This window comes from Wolffia australiana, chromosome 6 (genome assembly GCF_029677425.1).
Source record: "Wolffia australiana isolate 7733 chromosome 6, ASM2967742v1".
In the NCBI taxonomy this organism is placed as follows: domain Eukaryota; kingdom Viridiplantae; phylum Streptophyta; class Magnoliopsida; order Alismatales; family Araceae; genus Wolffia; species Wolffia australiana.
Window position 1 is genome coordinate 11,150,239 of NC_135840.1, and position 15,834 is coordinate 11,166,072.

At 46.6% G+C, this 15,834-nt stretch overlaps 1 long non-coding RNA gene across 2 annotated transcripts; it reads right to left on the reverse strand.

Annotated features, from left to right (window-relative positions):
- Window positions 1-12,179: 12,179 nt before the first annotated feature.
- Window positions 12,180-14,955, reverse strand: LOC144704651 (uncharacterized). Of its 2 annotated transcripts, XR_013581881.1 has the most exons (3): window positions 14,713-14,930; window positions 12,650-12,871; window positions 12,180-12,505 (listed from the first exon to the last, which is right to left on the reverse strand). It is a non-coding gene; the product is annotated as an uncharacterized LOC144704651 (long non-coding RNA). The 2 variants fall into 2 exon arrangements; XR_013581880.1 differs by lacking the exon at window positions 12,180-12,505 and having other exon boundaries at window positions 12,507-12,871; window positions 14,713-14,955.
- Between the last annotated feature and the right edge of the window lie 879 nt (window positions 14,956-15,834).

Sequence of the window (15,834 nt, forward strand, 5' to 3'; positions counted from 1 at the left end):
GAAGCGGCAGCACATCCAACATTCCTCGAAAGCCTCGATGTACTCCGTCACCGGGAGTCGACCCTATTTGAGGTCGAGCCACGAGAGGAAGAGTGACATCTCGTACTGTCAAGGAATGTACTTGCTCCTTAGCTTCTGCGCCATGTCCACCCAGGACGTAATGGGTCATCCTCGTTGCTCGGCGGCGACTCGTTCGTTTTCCCAAAAGATCTTGGCCTGTCCGCCAAGTCGTGTCTCCGCGTACTCGACACATAGGTCATCGTCCATATGATACCACCAGAAGTACGAGTTCATGTTTGACTCCCAGTCGATGAACTCTTTGAGCTTCCGAGAGCCCTCAAAAATGGCAACGTCGGCGTGCACGCTTCTCTAGATGTGTGCACGATGCTCTTCGCGCCGACGTTCATCATCGTCATAATGTCGTACGGGCACGGGGTAGTCTCCTCGTCGCTACTCCAAGTGGCGACGGGGCGGGAACGATTCATGGGCGCGGTCGTCCCAAAGGTGGGGAGGACCATCCCGAGGTGCACGGTCTAAGGGCATCGCGCGCTGTGGTGGTAGGGGGACGTCGCCAACCCCATAGTATCGTGGCGGGGGCGGCTTGAAATAGTCATCACGGTGCGCCGGCAGGTCAACCATCCGCAGGTCTCGAGGCTGGATGGGATCATATCATCGGACTGGATAGTCATGGCCCATGCCTCGTTCATGGTGGCGAGCGTAAGGGTCCGGGCGGACCAGTCGGTCCGCGTCGTACCCCCGGGCAAAGTTGTCCCGCGATGCTGCATATCCAAGCGTGGATATCCTGGGGCTCTTGCGCTGGTCCCCTAACTAGGCGTCCCTACGGGGGGGCGCCGTCAGATTAATGGTCAAAAACCTCGTAATCCGTGTCGAGGTCATGGATGAGTCTGCCATGGGGTTCTTGTCGAACCACCCCTGATGCGTGGTGAGGTTGCCCTCGGGCAGCCGGTCCCACCTCCTCCATGCTCTGATGCCTGTTGGTCAGCGAACATGCGCTCTATGCGTTCCATCCTAGCAGCCATGGCGCGAAAAAGCTCCTTGGTCGTCCGGAAGTTCTTCTCTTGGCGGGTACTTGCGAGAGGCGCCTCCTCGTCCTCGTCCTCAACCCAGTGTTGGGGTCACTCGGGGAGTGTGCTCGACAACAGGAGCTTTCCCGTGTGGGCGCCAACCTACGATGGCCCTATCCTCGTAATCACTCGGCGAGGCGTCATTGAGGAATCGCGACGAGCCGCGTGGAGAGAGCTGCTGCTCGCATGGCTCACCGGAGAAGTCCGAAGGGCCCAATATGCCAGGAGCACCCATGTCGTCGGGTGTGGTCCGCGTGGCCTCGACATGTGGTAGGACGGGGTCGGCCACCGGGGTCACCGGTTGGGGTCCCGAGAGGGCAATCTCATTGCCCCTCTCGTCTTGCGACAGTTCGGTTCATCGCGGGGAGGTAGAACCTCCGCGTTGTGCCATCCGTGTGGATCGCGTCTCTACGGCCATTCTTGGGAATCCTATATGAATGTTCAAAACAGATGATAAATGCAGATGCAGCTATATGCGATGCGGTGTCAGAAACGTGCTGTGGGCGACCACAGCCGGGCTCTGATACCAATTTGATGCCAAGCATCGTCAAGACGTCGTCCAATCGACACCGAGGGTAGCGGCTCGGTATCGAATCAGGATCTCACTCGGACGTCGATAGTCAGCATCGTTCGAGAATGCTAATAGACAGGTATAAATGATGACGTGCAATGCAAAAGTCCTATGTGTCGTACGTGCGAGCGCCGATGAGCGGTGGGTGCCGTTCCAGAGAATTGAAGGGATCGCTTTGAGTGAGATCAGACGGACCTCCTGAACCTCGCCCGATAGGGTCGAGGGCGAGTACGCGTCGGGAGAACTCGACTCGTAACTGGCAAGTAAGACTCTCGTAAAATTACGTCATTTTCTCAACCTGTCTCGCTCTCACCTATCTAACTCGAGCGTGGAGGAGGTGAATCGAAAGTGCACTAAAGGACGTAAGAGACGTAAAGGGCAAAGTGAAGGGGTACCTTCGTCGCGCTGGCGACGTATATCTTGGTCAATAGAGATTCCAGAGATAGTGGAGAGTGGAGACGCCGGTGTCCGGCGGGTGCAAGGCAGGCTAACGTCGGCGAGCCGTCAAGAGGCGGTGGTAGGATCACTCGTGAGCAGGGCCCCGAGCAGAGGCCTCGGGCTCGGCACGGAGTTCGAGAGAGAGGGCATGTCGGGTGCGCCGTGCAGGGCGTGCGCGCTGACGGGCGGTGCAGGCGAGACGGGGCGCTGGCGGGTGCGCCACACGCGCGCAGACGCTAATGACCGGCGGTGGAGCGCGCGACGGCGCGCGCGCGGGTGGATTCAGCGCGCGACCAGCACACGCGTGGGAGGACTGGCGCGCGCGACTGTCATGCTCGCGGGCGGCGAGGGCCCCTGGTGATGTGGAAGCGCCCGGAAGGTGGACGGTGGCGGCGGGCATAGATGACGTAGGAGCCGAGGCAAGCGACCAGGCGTGCAGGGCGGGCGACCGGCCGTAGAGGAGAGCAGAACTCGCGATTGGCTGCGGGGCGAGTGGGACGGCGGCGACGGAGGTGCTGTAGTGGCAAGGATGACCAGGCAGGGCGAGCTAGGCCGACGGTGGCGCATTCGTCAGCGGCGGTGAGGTCGGGCGGCGAAAATGACGTTGCTGACGGCGATGGAGATTTGGGCGGCGCGGAGACCTTTTTTCTCTTCTCTCTTCTCTCTTCTTCTTCCTCCTTCCCTCCCTTCTTCTTCTTCTTCTTCTTCTCCTTCTCCTTTCTTCTACTTCCTTCCTCTCACGAAATGACTCGTCAAATTCCACGTGATAAACTTCCAAATTCAAGAGTAGTTTTGGGGGGGGCGCACCCCCCCCTCTTTATGTAGGGAGGAAGACATGGGCCCCCCTTTGAACAAAACAAAACAAAATAAAAATAGGGAAAGAGGTCTGTGAAGACCCACTAGAGAACTTGGGAGGGGAAGGAATCCTCATATGGGTTCTTCCCCTCCTTACAAAGACAAAATGAAAGAAAAGATGAAAAGATGAAAAGATGGAAACGATGGCAAACGGTAAGCGATCCGATGGTGGTGGCGGCGCGTCGTCATGCCGAATATCTGAATTCGGGGTCGCGCGTCGCTGCTGCGGCTCGTCGTGTCGGCTGGACACGTGTCGGAGGCGGGCTCGGTGACGATGCTGGCTCCTCGTGTGACGGCTCGATGGTCTTGGGCGGTGCCGCGCCATCAGCACATGGTGTGGGAAGTGGTTTGCAGCTATCCATTTTCGTTTGTCCAAGAATGGATAAGATATACTTAGCTTAAGTGAGGAAATAGCTGTTACCTTGTTGTAGAAACTCAATACCCACGAAAAAATGAGCAGGTCCTAAGTCCCTTATTGCAAACTCAGAGGTAAATTGAGTTACAAGGATACTGACATCGAGAATATAAGGCCCCAGAACTAAAATATCATCAATGTTAATCAAAAGGAAAATTGGATTAGGCATAGATTTGAAAAACAAAGAGGTATCAATATTTGAACCAACAATCCCAATAGATAATAACTTAGTTGTAAGTTTGGTAAACCAGGCTCGTGAAGACTGTTTGAACCTGTAAATTGACATGTTTAAACGACATACATGTTTAGGAAAATTTTCATTTTTAAAGCATGTTGCTTGTTCCATAAAGATGGTTTAATGTAAGTCACCATGAAGGAAGGCATTTGATACATCTAGTCAATGAATGTACAAACTTTGACTAACCGCAAGAGAAAGCATGCGTCAAATTGTTGTATGTTTGATTACTGAACTGAATGTTTCATTTAAATGAAAATCGTATTGATGGTGGTATCCTTTGGCAACCAAGCGGGCTTTGTAACATTCTATTTCACCAGATGGTTTATATTTTAATTTGTAGACCCATTTACACCCAGTAACATGAAGATGTGGATCATGAGGTACCAGTGTCCATGTGTTATTTTCCACGAGAGCTTAAAATTCTAAAGTCATAACCTGTATCCAATTTAAATTCTTGGATGCAGTAGTAAAAGGATTTGGTTCCGAGAGGTTTACTTTGTTGACATGAAAATAGGATGGAAGTGGATATCGTACAGAACACGTGACGCGCTCTTTAGGGCTGGTGGTTGATTATTATAGACATCTCCCAAAGTTCTTTTTTTAGTTTGATATTCGATTCCAGAGTACAATCAAAAGTAGAAATAATATCTGGATAGTTTTTTGCTAGTATATCCGGATAGTATTTCTATGTCTTGACAACACAAGAACTTACTAAGTCATTTGGTTCTTCTCTTTGCCGCAAATATATAGGACTGGAAAGATGTTTTGTGGACGAGTTAAAAACACACGAGTTGGGAGAAGTATTGTTAGTTGAGGATGAAGATATATTTTCAGGATTCTTAATTGCTTCCAGTGGTATTTGATCTACTGTATGATCAGATACTGGGTCGGAAATCAAAGGAGATTTTGACAAAATATTGTTTGAAGACTGATCCCTGGGAGAACTTAAAATGAATTAAAAAATTTATATTTGCTCAGAATGAACTTTATATTAAAATTTTTTGATGGAAGTCAACTTAAGATGCCTTCAGATGAATGTTTGTCATATTTATTAAATGAAAAGCAATCCTCATAAAAGACAACATGTCAAGCGATGTAGAGTTTAGCTGTTTGGAGAGACAGATATCTATAACCATGGTGCATCGAGCGATATCCCAAAAATATGCAGGTTTCTGATCTATCTTCAAGCTTGTTGTGAGCCTATGGTCTGAGATATGGATAACATAAGCAATCAAAAATTCTCAAAAAAATATAGTGAGGAGGTAATTGAAATAGCACTTCATATGGTGATTTATTATCAAGAACATGAGTAATAAGTCGATTAATGAGAGAAACAGCAGTGGCAACAGCTTCATCCCAAAAATACTTTGGCAGCAAGAGATGTCTCAATAATATGATGGTGTTTTCTTTTCACAATTCCATTGTGCTCGGGAGTATGGGGGGGGGGGGACAGGAAACCTTGTGTATGATCCCATTAGTCTTTCAAAGCAAATTTAATGATTGAAACTCCCCCCCCCCAATCAGATTTTTCATATTTAATAGTAACATTTAATTGTTTTTCTACTCGATTATTAGCTTCAACAAAAACAGAGTAAAGATCACTTTTCTTCTTGATAGGATAAACCCATGTATATTTTCTGAAATCATCAATAAAAACAACATAATAAGAAAAACCTGATCGGGATAGAACAAGAGAAGGCCCCCATAAGTTTGAGTGAATAATTTCAAAGCATTTACTGGTTAAATGATTAGTAGGTGCAAAAGGTAATTTGTGAGATTTAGCCATTTCACAAGGTTCACATATTAATTTTGTGTTGGGGTCTAGAGGCCTAGATCTGGATGAACAAATGGAAAACGATACGCAGCGGAAGACACTTGGGAATCTAACGACAACATTAAACCCATGAAATGATCTACCTTTGCACCGATCACATCCATGATTTCTTCAATCCCGGGGCGAGATGAGTCGAGCTGCTCAAGTGTGCAGCGTCTAGACATACCCACGCGATGCTCAGCACGTCGAATCTCCTCCTCATTGACGAGCCCCGTTCTAGCTCCACCACTGTCATTATGTTGTTCCAAACGCATCGGGCATTGAGAGGCATGTTGGGAGAGGGGAGAAGAAGTGAAAGGCTCCTGAACAGTTCTAGCTTGGGTGAATTTTTCTCAGGGCCTTCTCCTATTTATACTAAGTGGGTATTTTTCATAAAAACCCCCTAAATTTTAAGTACATCTTCAGACTTCCAAAATACCATTTGCGTGGGACCCTTTGGGCCCATGTATCAGTCTAGTTAATGACTCCAACGGGCCAATAACGTTTATTGACCTTCCAAATTTATTAACTATATCAATGTATAGATTAATTAATGTCGTATCGATTTAACCCTATCAATAGGTCGAGTATCCAATAGGTGAGGTGCCAAGCTACATCTAGTGCTCTAGAAGATACAAAGGAGTGTATATCGACTACTCATGGAACCTGTTCATCATCGACCACCGTGTACGTATAGTCCCTCATCCACTTGACGCTCCTTGGATGACTTAGGGTATGGTCAACTGTTAAACCCTAATCGGTGATCTGAGTTAATACTAATGCATTCGGAAATCATCGGAGAACACTTCTACGATATTTCACTGCCATGGCCAAGGACTTCATCCCATCGTCTTCCTTGAGCTGTCACCTCTTATACCGATGGTGGACGATCCCATCTTTGCCACTCAATTGTCTTTGTAGACTTTTTGATGTACCCGAACTAAGATCGTTTAGAATCCCATGATTAGAGACTCGTTGACCATAGTCAAAGTACAACTATCCGTCCATAAGACGTTTTTTATGTCTCATGTCTAAGGACCACTTACATAGCCGTGATGTGAATCAACCTGACTAACAGTTTCTCATAATACTATTCAGGGATTCGTACGGATCCATTCAATGAACTCTTTCCACAAAAGAGCACCCACTATCTATTCTTAGTGTCTCCACACCAATGGCTACGGAACCGGCCATACTCATCGTATGAGTGAGAATACATAATGCTATTCTATCCAGATACTTTGATGTCTTTCTCGTGTATCCTTTGAATACGAATGTTTAGAACACATGCTTAGAGACTAGTGATCTTTGTATTATGATCTCATCATAATTCACTAAGTCCGATCATGCATTCACTGGCTTCATTATAAGCATCACACGTGTAGTATAATGAATATGTTGTACTAATGAACATGGAATGATATGTGGAATCTGTGATTGGCTAGCCACCCACATATATTTCCATCATTTTGAAGAGTGTGGAAACACGGGAAGGCCAAATTTATTAGTAATAGAGTTTAAAATTTGAAATTGGCGGTGCGCAAGATGAGAATGCCATGTTTCTAAGGATGCTTTTCCCCACCGAGTGCACACTTTGAGAGATCCTGGTTATCAAGATGATACAGTCCATTTCTAAGAGTCCCTTCGAGTAAAACTATTACATTTAGTAAATTTCTGAATAGATGATAGATTCTTTGTGATGTCTAGGATATAGAGGATGTCATTTAGATATAAAATTCTGTTAGAGGTAGTAATTGTAGAGGCAGCAATGAATAAGTTCTTCAACCTGAGATGTTGCCTATTTGAAGTTATTTGAAGTTTATCATTCTGAGGATATGGCTTCGATTGAGTCAGATTATTCTGATCTGCTGTACTGAGGTCTGTTGCTCCATTGCAAGGATACCATTCTCGATTTTTCTGTCAGGAATTCTTGTGCACTTGTTTGACTTCTTGGAGTCTAAAAAGTCTGGACATTCTCTTGCTCTATGCCCGAATTAGAAGCATATCTGACATCTAGGCTGAAATCTCAGGAATTCCACATCCTTTGTTCTATAAGTTGTATCAAGTTTGACCATAATTTTTCATCTGGTAGTTGTATCTTGATTGGTTCTTCTGAATCTGCAGATTGTTAGCCATTGGTGGAAAGGAATTCCTGAGCTCTTCTTGTTCATAGACAAGAAAAGCATCATGTGTCTTAAGATGGGCCACGATTTCATCAAATTTCAGATGATAAAGATTTGCATTGATGCTGACTACAAATTGAGACTACGTTGACCCCAATCCTCTTAAGAATGCGTAGATAGTAGACGATTCATCCACAGGGTGACCCATTTGTTCTAAATATTCTAAAACTTCCATAAAATACTTAATGTAATCTTCAACATTGAGTGTACCTTTTTTCATGTCACAAAATTTCTCTTGAAGTTCCATGACTTGAGACTAATTCCAGCCCACAAAGGTGTTTTCCAGGCTTTCCCAGGCTTCTCGTGAGGACTTTGCCTTTCTGATGTAAGAACGTACTGACTATGATATAGTTTGATGTAGGAATCCCAAGACCTCTTGGTCTGTTCTCCACCATTTCTTGAACTGAGAATTGTTGACCGTGTTTCCTTGAGCATCTGCAATAAGAATGGGAGGAGATATTCTATCTATGAATTTCATCAAATCATACCCGTTCAGTACTGGTAGCATTGAGCTTTTCCACATTTGATAATTCTCGCTGTTCATACGTGGATTGATTATGATTCCAAGAGGAATCGCAACCTAGACATGTCTAACAGTTGTCATGCATACTTCTCTGGTTGACACCATGGGAGAGATTGACGTTGAGCTTTCTTGAGCCATAGTGCTTTCTTGAGCTTTCTTGATCATAGAACCTGGTTCTGATACTATGTAAAGATCGCACCTCGCTAGGAGAGAGAAGGAGAAGAAGGGAGAAGAAAGAAGAGAGGATAAAGCGACACCGACACAAAATGATTGTTAAAATCTCTTATTTCCCTTAATCATTAACATCAACATTGGTTGTTATTTAAATGATATAAGATGATATGATATTTAGTAATTATTTAAACCATACCTGTTATATCTGATATAATGGCTATGGATTGAACGACCTGAATCGTTCTGTCTATTTGGAGCGCGCGCAAACGACGTTGACAAAACATCGTCTCAGTTGTCATCATCGTCATCAGCATCACCGGTGGTCCGTGTCGATCCCGACTGGCACGCCAAAGCAACCGGGGTTTAAATACCCCGCGTAGAGCATGATCGTGCATGTGTCGTCCTCGCATTTTAATTACCTGTTTGGTTCGTCCGATTTCATGTTCGTGTTCGCCATGACGAGTTCACCATACTCGTCACGACGCATCCGTATCGTTGCAGTTTACCCCTCATTTTATTTTGAGTCTTTTTTTTTAATATTTCTCCATGTTTTTCATTTTCAATGTTGTAAAAGGGGTTCCTTATTGGGGCCCTTCTGTGTACTGTGTGATGGGTCCATCATGGCCTTATATAAGGCCATGATGGACACGTTCGATTGCAGATCTGGTTATTTTTTACAGTTATTTTCTGAGAACCAGGTCTTAATGAGTGAAGGGCAAGGAAGAAGAAGGGAAGCAGAAGAGGGGAAGAAGCAGAGAGAGGGAAGGATCGTGAGGCTTCGTTGGTGTTCATGACAATACGTAGATATCCTATGTGCGCGGTTCGACATCTGCACACGAGGCATTCTCACCTTCGACCAACGAAGGCCATCGCACGTGGTCAACGTAGCCAATGCCCTTGGTGTGACCGCAAGCTTTGTTCGCCTGGGAGCCCATGAATTCCCGCCAGCCTGACTGGTTTGGGGGGGCCTATCTCAGCACCTGGAGTTCGGTGCTACCGCCTAAGACCGTGAGACCTCACGCATTGGGCCAGAAGACCGTCGCCTCATCTGGCTGTATCGAGCACCACCTGGCATACAAGTTGCACCATTGCTGCCCGCATCTCTCTCTGCTCGTCTGGTGGTTTTCCATTGTCAACCGCGAGTGTGACACTCCATTAAGAGGATCCGCCAATGCCCGGGTGCATTTTTGGGCGTTCGAGACAAAGATTGGGTGGGATACATCCGCGAAGGTATCTGTAGTGTCACCCGCCAGCACCGTCAAAGCCGATTGTTGCTGCGTGGGCCCGACGCGGACTGCCCATCTTGCTATGCCTCGATTCTCTGTGTTGACACCGCAGAAATGCTTAATCACGGTGTGGTTAGATGGGCCCTCTTCGGTGGGTTTTGACGGTTATGACTCCATTGTGATTGCCCATCGGTTGAGCTGTCGACTTCCTACCCCCCCCCACAACCATCCCCTCTTGGCCAGCTCCATAGATTCCCAGGTCTCACCAGAGCCTCTTGGATGCTATCTGCCATCCAGGTCACAATCCTCATTTTTGGGGTCGTTCGCTGTGACTACACTACGCCCATGGCCCACCCACGGCGTGCTCACACGCTGTTCGATTGAGCACCACAACAGACTTCGACGAAAGCTGTTGCACCATGCTGTGTTGTCATTCCACTAGTCTCCTAGTAAGGCTCAAATTCCCGAATGTACTCTCACACCTTCCGACGACCTTGCTTCAGGTAGACCCACTTCAAGAGGAGGTGGGTCATGTGGTGCGCAGGAACGTACTTGTTCCACAGTGACTGAGTCATGTCATCCCACATCATTGGTGGATCTCGCCGTCGCCATGCGACGACAACCTCGATTAACCAAAAAATCTTGGCCTCCTTGCCCAGTCGGGTCTCCGTGTAGGCGACGCACAAATCGTCATCCATGTCATTCCACCTGAAGTAGCTATTCAGCTCCTTCTCCTAGTGCTCAAAATCATTGGGGTCTCAACTACCCTCGAAAACTGGTACGCCCAGATCGACACTCTTCTGGATTTGGCGTCGATGGGCGTCTCTTTGCCGCTCCCCATCATCATCGCCATATAGTGGCTGGGCGGAGGTTGATGTCGTGGAGCGTCTCGGTACCCCTCATGGTCCAAATGAGCATCTTGGCGTCCATATCGGTCTCGTTCTCCTGGCACTGGTGCGACGCTGTCGTCATAGGCTGACGGGGGTCGATGATAGTCAGCTATGGGCCCCCGAGGATGGATGGGGGCTATTGCGCAATTTAGAGGGGTGTAGGCCCCGTACTGGACCGGGACTGCCTGCATAGTCTGGAGCATCGGGGTGGCCATAGGAGCCCCTAGCAGAACCTGCACTGGGTACGCTGGTCCTGATAAGTAAACATAGTGCGGGTGGGGTACATCCGAGGTGACCTAGAGGTCTAGCCTATATACGGGCCCAACTGTGTGAAGAGGGGAGCCTATACATAAGGCTGGGTTCGCTGACCATAGGTCATCGGCATCACATATGTTGGGATCTGACCCGATGGGGCTGTTGTAGATAGGCCGATCGCCGGTAGTTGCTGAACACCCGGAATAGGGGCATACCCCGGCGCGTAGGCTGCTTGTGGGTAGGGTCTGATCGGGATAAGGTATGGAAGAGGGATCCTGGAGTAGCCCCGATGCATCCGGGTATGATCACCCAATCTGGTATCCGGTTCGTGCTGAAATACCCTCGTGTGGAGGGTGTCCCGTCGTCTATTGACGAGGAGGAAGATCCTACTCATTGTGATGATCATATCGATCATCCCTTTGGCAGAATCGCTCATCTGATCGGCAGTGCCGATCATCGGCCTGGCGGTGCTTGCGCCTCAGTGCCTGCCATGGATCCGGATGTGATGGCGGATTCCGTGGGGGTGGTCACTGCGGTGACTGTTGTTGCCACTGTGGTTGATACGGGGATGGAAACTCATTCGTCCATGGCGGTGGCTGCACCAGGGAGGGTCCATGGTGGTGGGATGGTCGTCTATCACGTTCCTATTGTCTATTCCGCTAGTGAGTTTCCTCCGTTACCCCACCGGTTTTCGTTGTTTCGTCTTCAAGAGGGGGAGAGAGAGAGAGAGACAAAGAGAGAGAGAGAGGGGGAGAGAGAGGGGAGAGGGAGAGAAAGAAAGAGAGGGAGACGAAGAGGGAGAGAGAGGGGGAAGCAGATGGAGGGATCGAGAGAAAAAATGAAACAAAGAGAGGGAGGGAGAGAGAGAGAGAGATAAAGAGAGGGAGAGGGAGAGAGGGGGAAGGAGAGGGAGCAATTGAGAGAAAAAAAAAGAGAGGGAGAGGGAGAGAGGGGGAAGCAGATGGAGGGACCGAGAGAAAAAGAAAGAGAGAGGGAGAGGGAGCGACTGAGAGAAAAAGAGAGAGACGGAGAGGGATCAATCGATCGAGAGAGAGAGAGGGAGAAGAAGGGGGAGTGATCAACCGTGAGAGAGAGAGCGAGAGGCAGAAGGGAAGGGAATGATCGAGAGGGACAGAGAGGGAGGAGAGGGAGCGTTCAAAAGAGATAGGGAGAGAACAAGGGAATGATCCAGATCGAAATCGAGAGAGAGAGAGAGAGAGAGAGAGAGAGAGAGAGAGAAAGAGAGAGGATGAGGGAATGATGGATTGAGAGAGAGGGAGGTGAGGGAGTGATTAAGAGAGAGAGAGAGGCCATGATCGAGAGAAAAAGTAAGAGAGAGGAATAGGGACCAATGATAGAGAGAGAGAGGGAGAGGGAGAAGGAGAGGGGGAGAGTGAGGGAGAAGGAGAGGGTGCCATAGAGAGAGAGAGAGAGAGAGGACGCGGGAGAGGGGGAGCGAGAGGGAGCCACCAATCGATCAAGAGAGGATGAGGGTGAGGGAGAGAGAGTGGGAGAAGGAGAAATATTTCCCTCACCACAGAAACTCATCCGTCCTTTATGTCATCTGTTTGTCATTTCTGTCATCCACCATCCGTCACAGATGACGAATGATAGACCTGTGACGGATGTCATCCAGCTATATATAGTGTCGTCACAGTGGGTCGTTCGGTAGGAGTGCAAGCAGGAACTTGAATAGCATGGAACATATGGCTGCAAAAGAATTGTATGTGATGTGGCCGCATTTACCCGAGTCCTTTAATTAATGACAGTAGGGGGGCCCGCCTGCAGTGCTCATTTGGGGTAGAGAGAGAAGAGAGAGGAATCAGGGCAGTCCTCATCCTGGGAGAGAAGAAAATCAGTATCTCGAATTCTTTAAATCAGAAGTCTTAACAATAAATCATTGCCAGATTTTGGAAAACTTAAAAAATCAACAAAAAGGATAAACCAGTATTAAATCATTGCAAAAAATAGATTTTGAATAACTCATTGCTGAAAAATGTCGTCATTTCTTGATTCGTATCGCCATATGCTATCATATTGCCACGCGTGTTCGACGTGTGCTGAGAGCCATCGGTCATGATCTTTCTGATGTTCAGTTTGATAGATCAGCCATCTGAATGTGATATGTGACTGATCCGTTGGACGAAAGCAGAGAGCTCCAGCGCTCCACCCTTACAAAACGCCATCAGACATTTCCGCCATCAGCTGCAATCAAGGTCAATAAAAAATCCCATCTTAAGCACTCAGACCAACAATAGAAAACTAAAGCTCGGAAATCAAAACTATACTGAATGGAATTTATCAAAACTCGGAAGGATGGATTTACCTACCACTGTCCAGTATTAAAAACCAATATATCATTACGATAATATCAAAATTAACATTAGAGTCACCGCGCAAGCAGTAGGCTTTACAAAGGTTGAATTAAGCACGATAAATTATAAAAACTCCCAATCGTTTGGCAAAGAAAGATTAAACTATTGAAGACAGGCTGAAAACTCCACGAACCCACTCACAGAGGGAAAATCAATTTTTAATGACACAAGAAACATGTAAGCACAATTTGATCAGAGGAAGGAAAATAACAGATCGCGCAGATATTGATACAACAAAAAAAAAGAAAAAATAACTAAGAAGTAAGGCGAACAAATGGCAAGGTGATACATTGGACAATATATAAAGAAAGAGCAAGCCAGAGAGAGATGAGGCCATAGAAAACTATGGTGGCAAAATCAACGGCTCACCTTGAGTGGAAGGTTACTGCACTACTATCATCGAAATTTCATTTCAGAGAACGCAAGAAAACACACAAAAAAGAAGATTATTTCATAGAAATGTTGTATATCTATTACACGGGCAGAAGATTATTTCACAAATCAAGGCAGGTGCCAGTTGAAGAGAAAGCCGAAGAAAATTTTGCTGGAAAAATCAAAGGCTCAACTCAAGGCTAAGGTTACCACACAACGCCAATCAAAAATCATTTTAAAAAATGCAAGCGAACACAGACAGCGGAGTTCATTCCAAAGAAACGTTACAGATGGAGGGATAAAAATTAACTAACATTTAAGACGAATGAAATGCAGAGTGATGCATTGTACGATCCCAAATGAAAGAGAGAACCAGCGGAAGATCAAGCCAGAAAACAATTTCAAGAAAAAATCAAGAAGCATTTTTCCCAACGCAAGCAAACACACAAAACGTAGTTTCCTCCAAGAAAACATCACACATCGATTACATCGAAAAAACAGATCGAGGCTGAGAAAATAAACAAATAAAAGGCAAAGTCATGCATTTATAGACAGTTAGAGAAGGAGCGAGCCAGTGGAAGATCGAGTCGGATAAAACAACGTTGAGGGATACTCCCTCGACAGCGAAATCGGCAAATTTGTCCTCAATCTCGGCGACCATTGCTGCGTGAACCTTTCCCCCATAATTACCTAGCATCCTTTTCCAAAAGACTGACGGGAGAGCTCCAGAACGGGGAGATTGCAAACGTGGACGGAATTTGCATTTGGGCCTTCTTCAGGTAGTGGTCCATCACGGGTATACACTCGATGAACAAATACTCCATCGGCTTTGCCAAATCTGTCGGCACATCGTACTTGTTCCAGATGAACCTGTTGACCCCCACTTTATTGTGCAAGATGTAATCCCCTGGCCGGAGCGTATACGGATCGACTCTAAAGGTGTATACTGCTGCTTCTCTCACAATCAAATAAAGGGATTTCCAATCACAATGTAGGGATTTCTGAGCAATTGCTCGAGGAAAATTGCTGATCGATGGAGATTTTAGGGATAGAAATTTAGGAATTTCCAATCTCAATTCAGGGATTTCCAATCAAAATATAGGGATTGCTTGAAGAAATAGAAGAAACTGATCGACGGAGAACTTCGATCGAGAAAATTCTGATTTGATGGAAATCCCTAAATTGTGATTGAGAAGTTCATATCCATATATTTTAACCGCGAAAAGGATTTCAGATTAAGGTTAGAAGAAATAAGAAATATGATAACTGATCGTGGAGTGGAAGAACGGAATTAATCACCTTTTGCAACAAGCAATCGGGAAAATCGGTTGCACTTGTTCTCATCTTGAGCGAGCTGTAAGGTCCATTTGTTGCTCCATTTGTTGGAGCTGTAAGATCATCTGCGCTGGAGGACAGTCGCTGGAGGATGATCCATTTATTGGTCGCGGGCTGCTGTCGCTCTCTGGACGGTGTGCCGTTTTCCCTCTCTTCAGCGTATGCTGCTGCTTCTCTCTCTCTTCTCTCTCGCTCTTTTTGCTCTCTCTCGCTATCTTGTCAGCCAATCAGCATCGACAAGAGTGATTGAAAGTATCTAGAAGAAGATTGTCTGAAGAATTCATTTTTTTGTTCCGCATTTGTTATTTCCATTTTCCCCTCTTCCTGAACGGACGTCTCAAATGATCACACGTAGGTGATTCATACTTAGCAATGCTTAAGTGGGTTGCCACGGTGGCAGGCACACAAGTTGTATAAATCCTGTGTGGACCAATTTAAAATCAAGACGAGAAGTGTTCTTTTTCTTTTTTCCATTGCGTTGACTTTCTCATTCTGAGTGATAGAGAAAGGTTTCTTGCGCATTCTTTCCATCAATTGGTATCAGAGCTGCGGTGAAGATCAAGAAAGCTTGGGAAGATACAGAGGAGAGTGCAGAACCCGTCACAGCCTGCATCGGGGTACTTCGTGGATCACGAAGCCACCGCCGTTGGAACTGGAAGAGCAGCAACAGAGTTGTCAACGCCAATCTCATTCCCGATTCTGACAAAGACGAGCTATCCACTATGGTCAATGAGGATGGAGGTGTTGTTGGAGGCGCATGAACTCTGGGACGCCATCAGCGGTGCTGCAGTGGAAAGAAAAAATGATCAAAAAGCTCTCTTTGTTGTTTAAGGTATGCTTACTGATGATATACTTTCCCAATTAGATAACAAGAAAACTGCAAAAGAGACGTGGGAAGCTTTGAAGAGGAACCTTGGAGCTGACCGTGTCAAGAAGGCAAGGATAGAATCTCTCAAAAGGGAATATGAGTTGCTGGTCATGGGTGAAGATGAACCAGTCTCAGAATTTACTGGAAAGCTCTCTTGGGTGGTGAATCAGACGAGAACCTTGGGAGAGAAGCTGGATGATGGGGACGTCGTTGCTAAG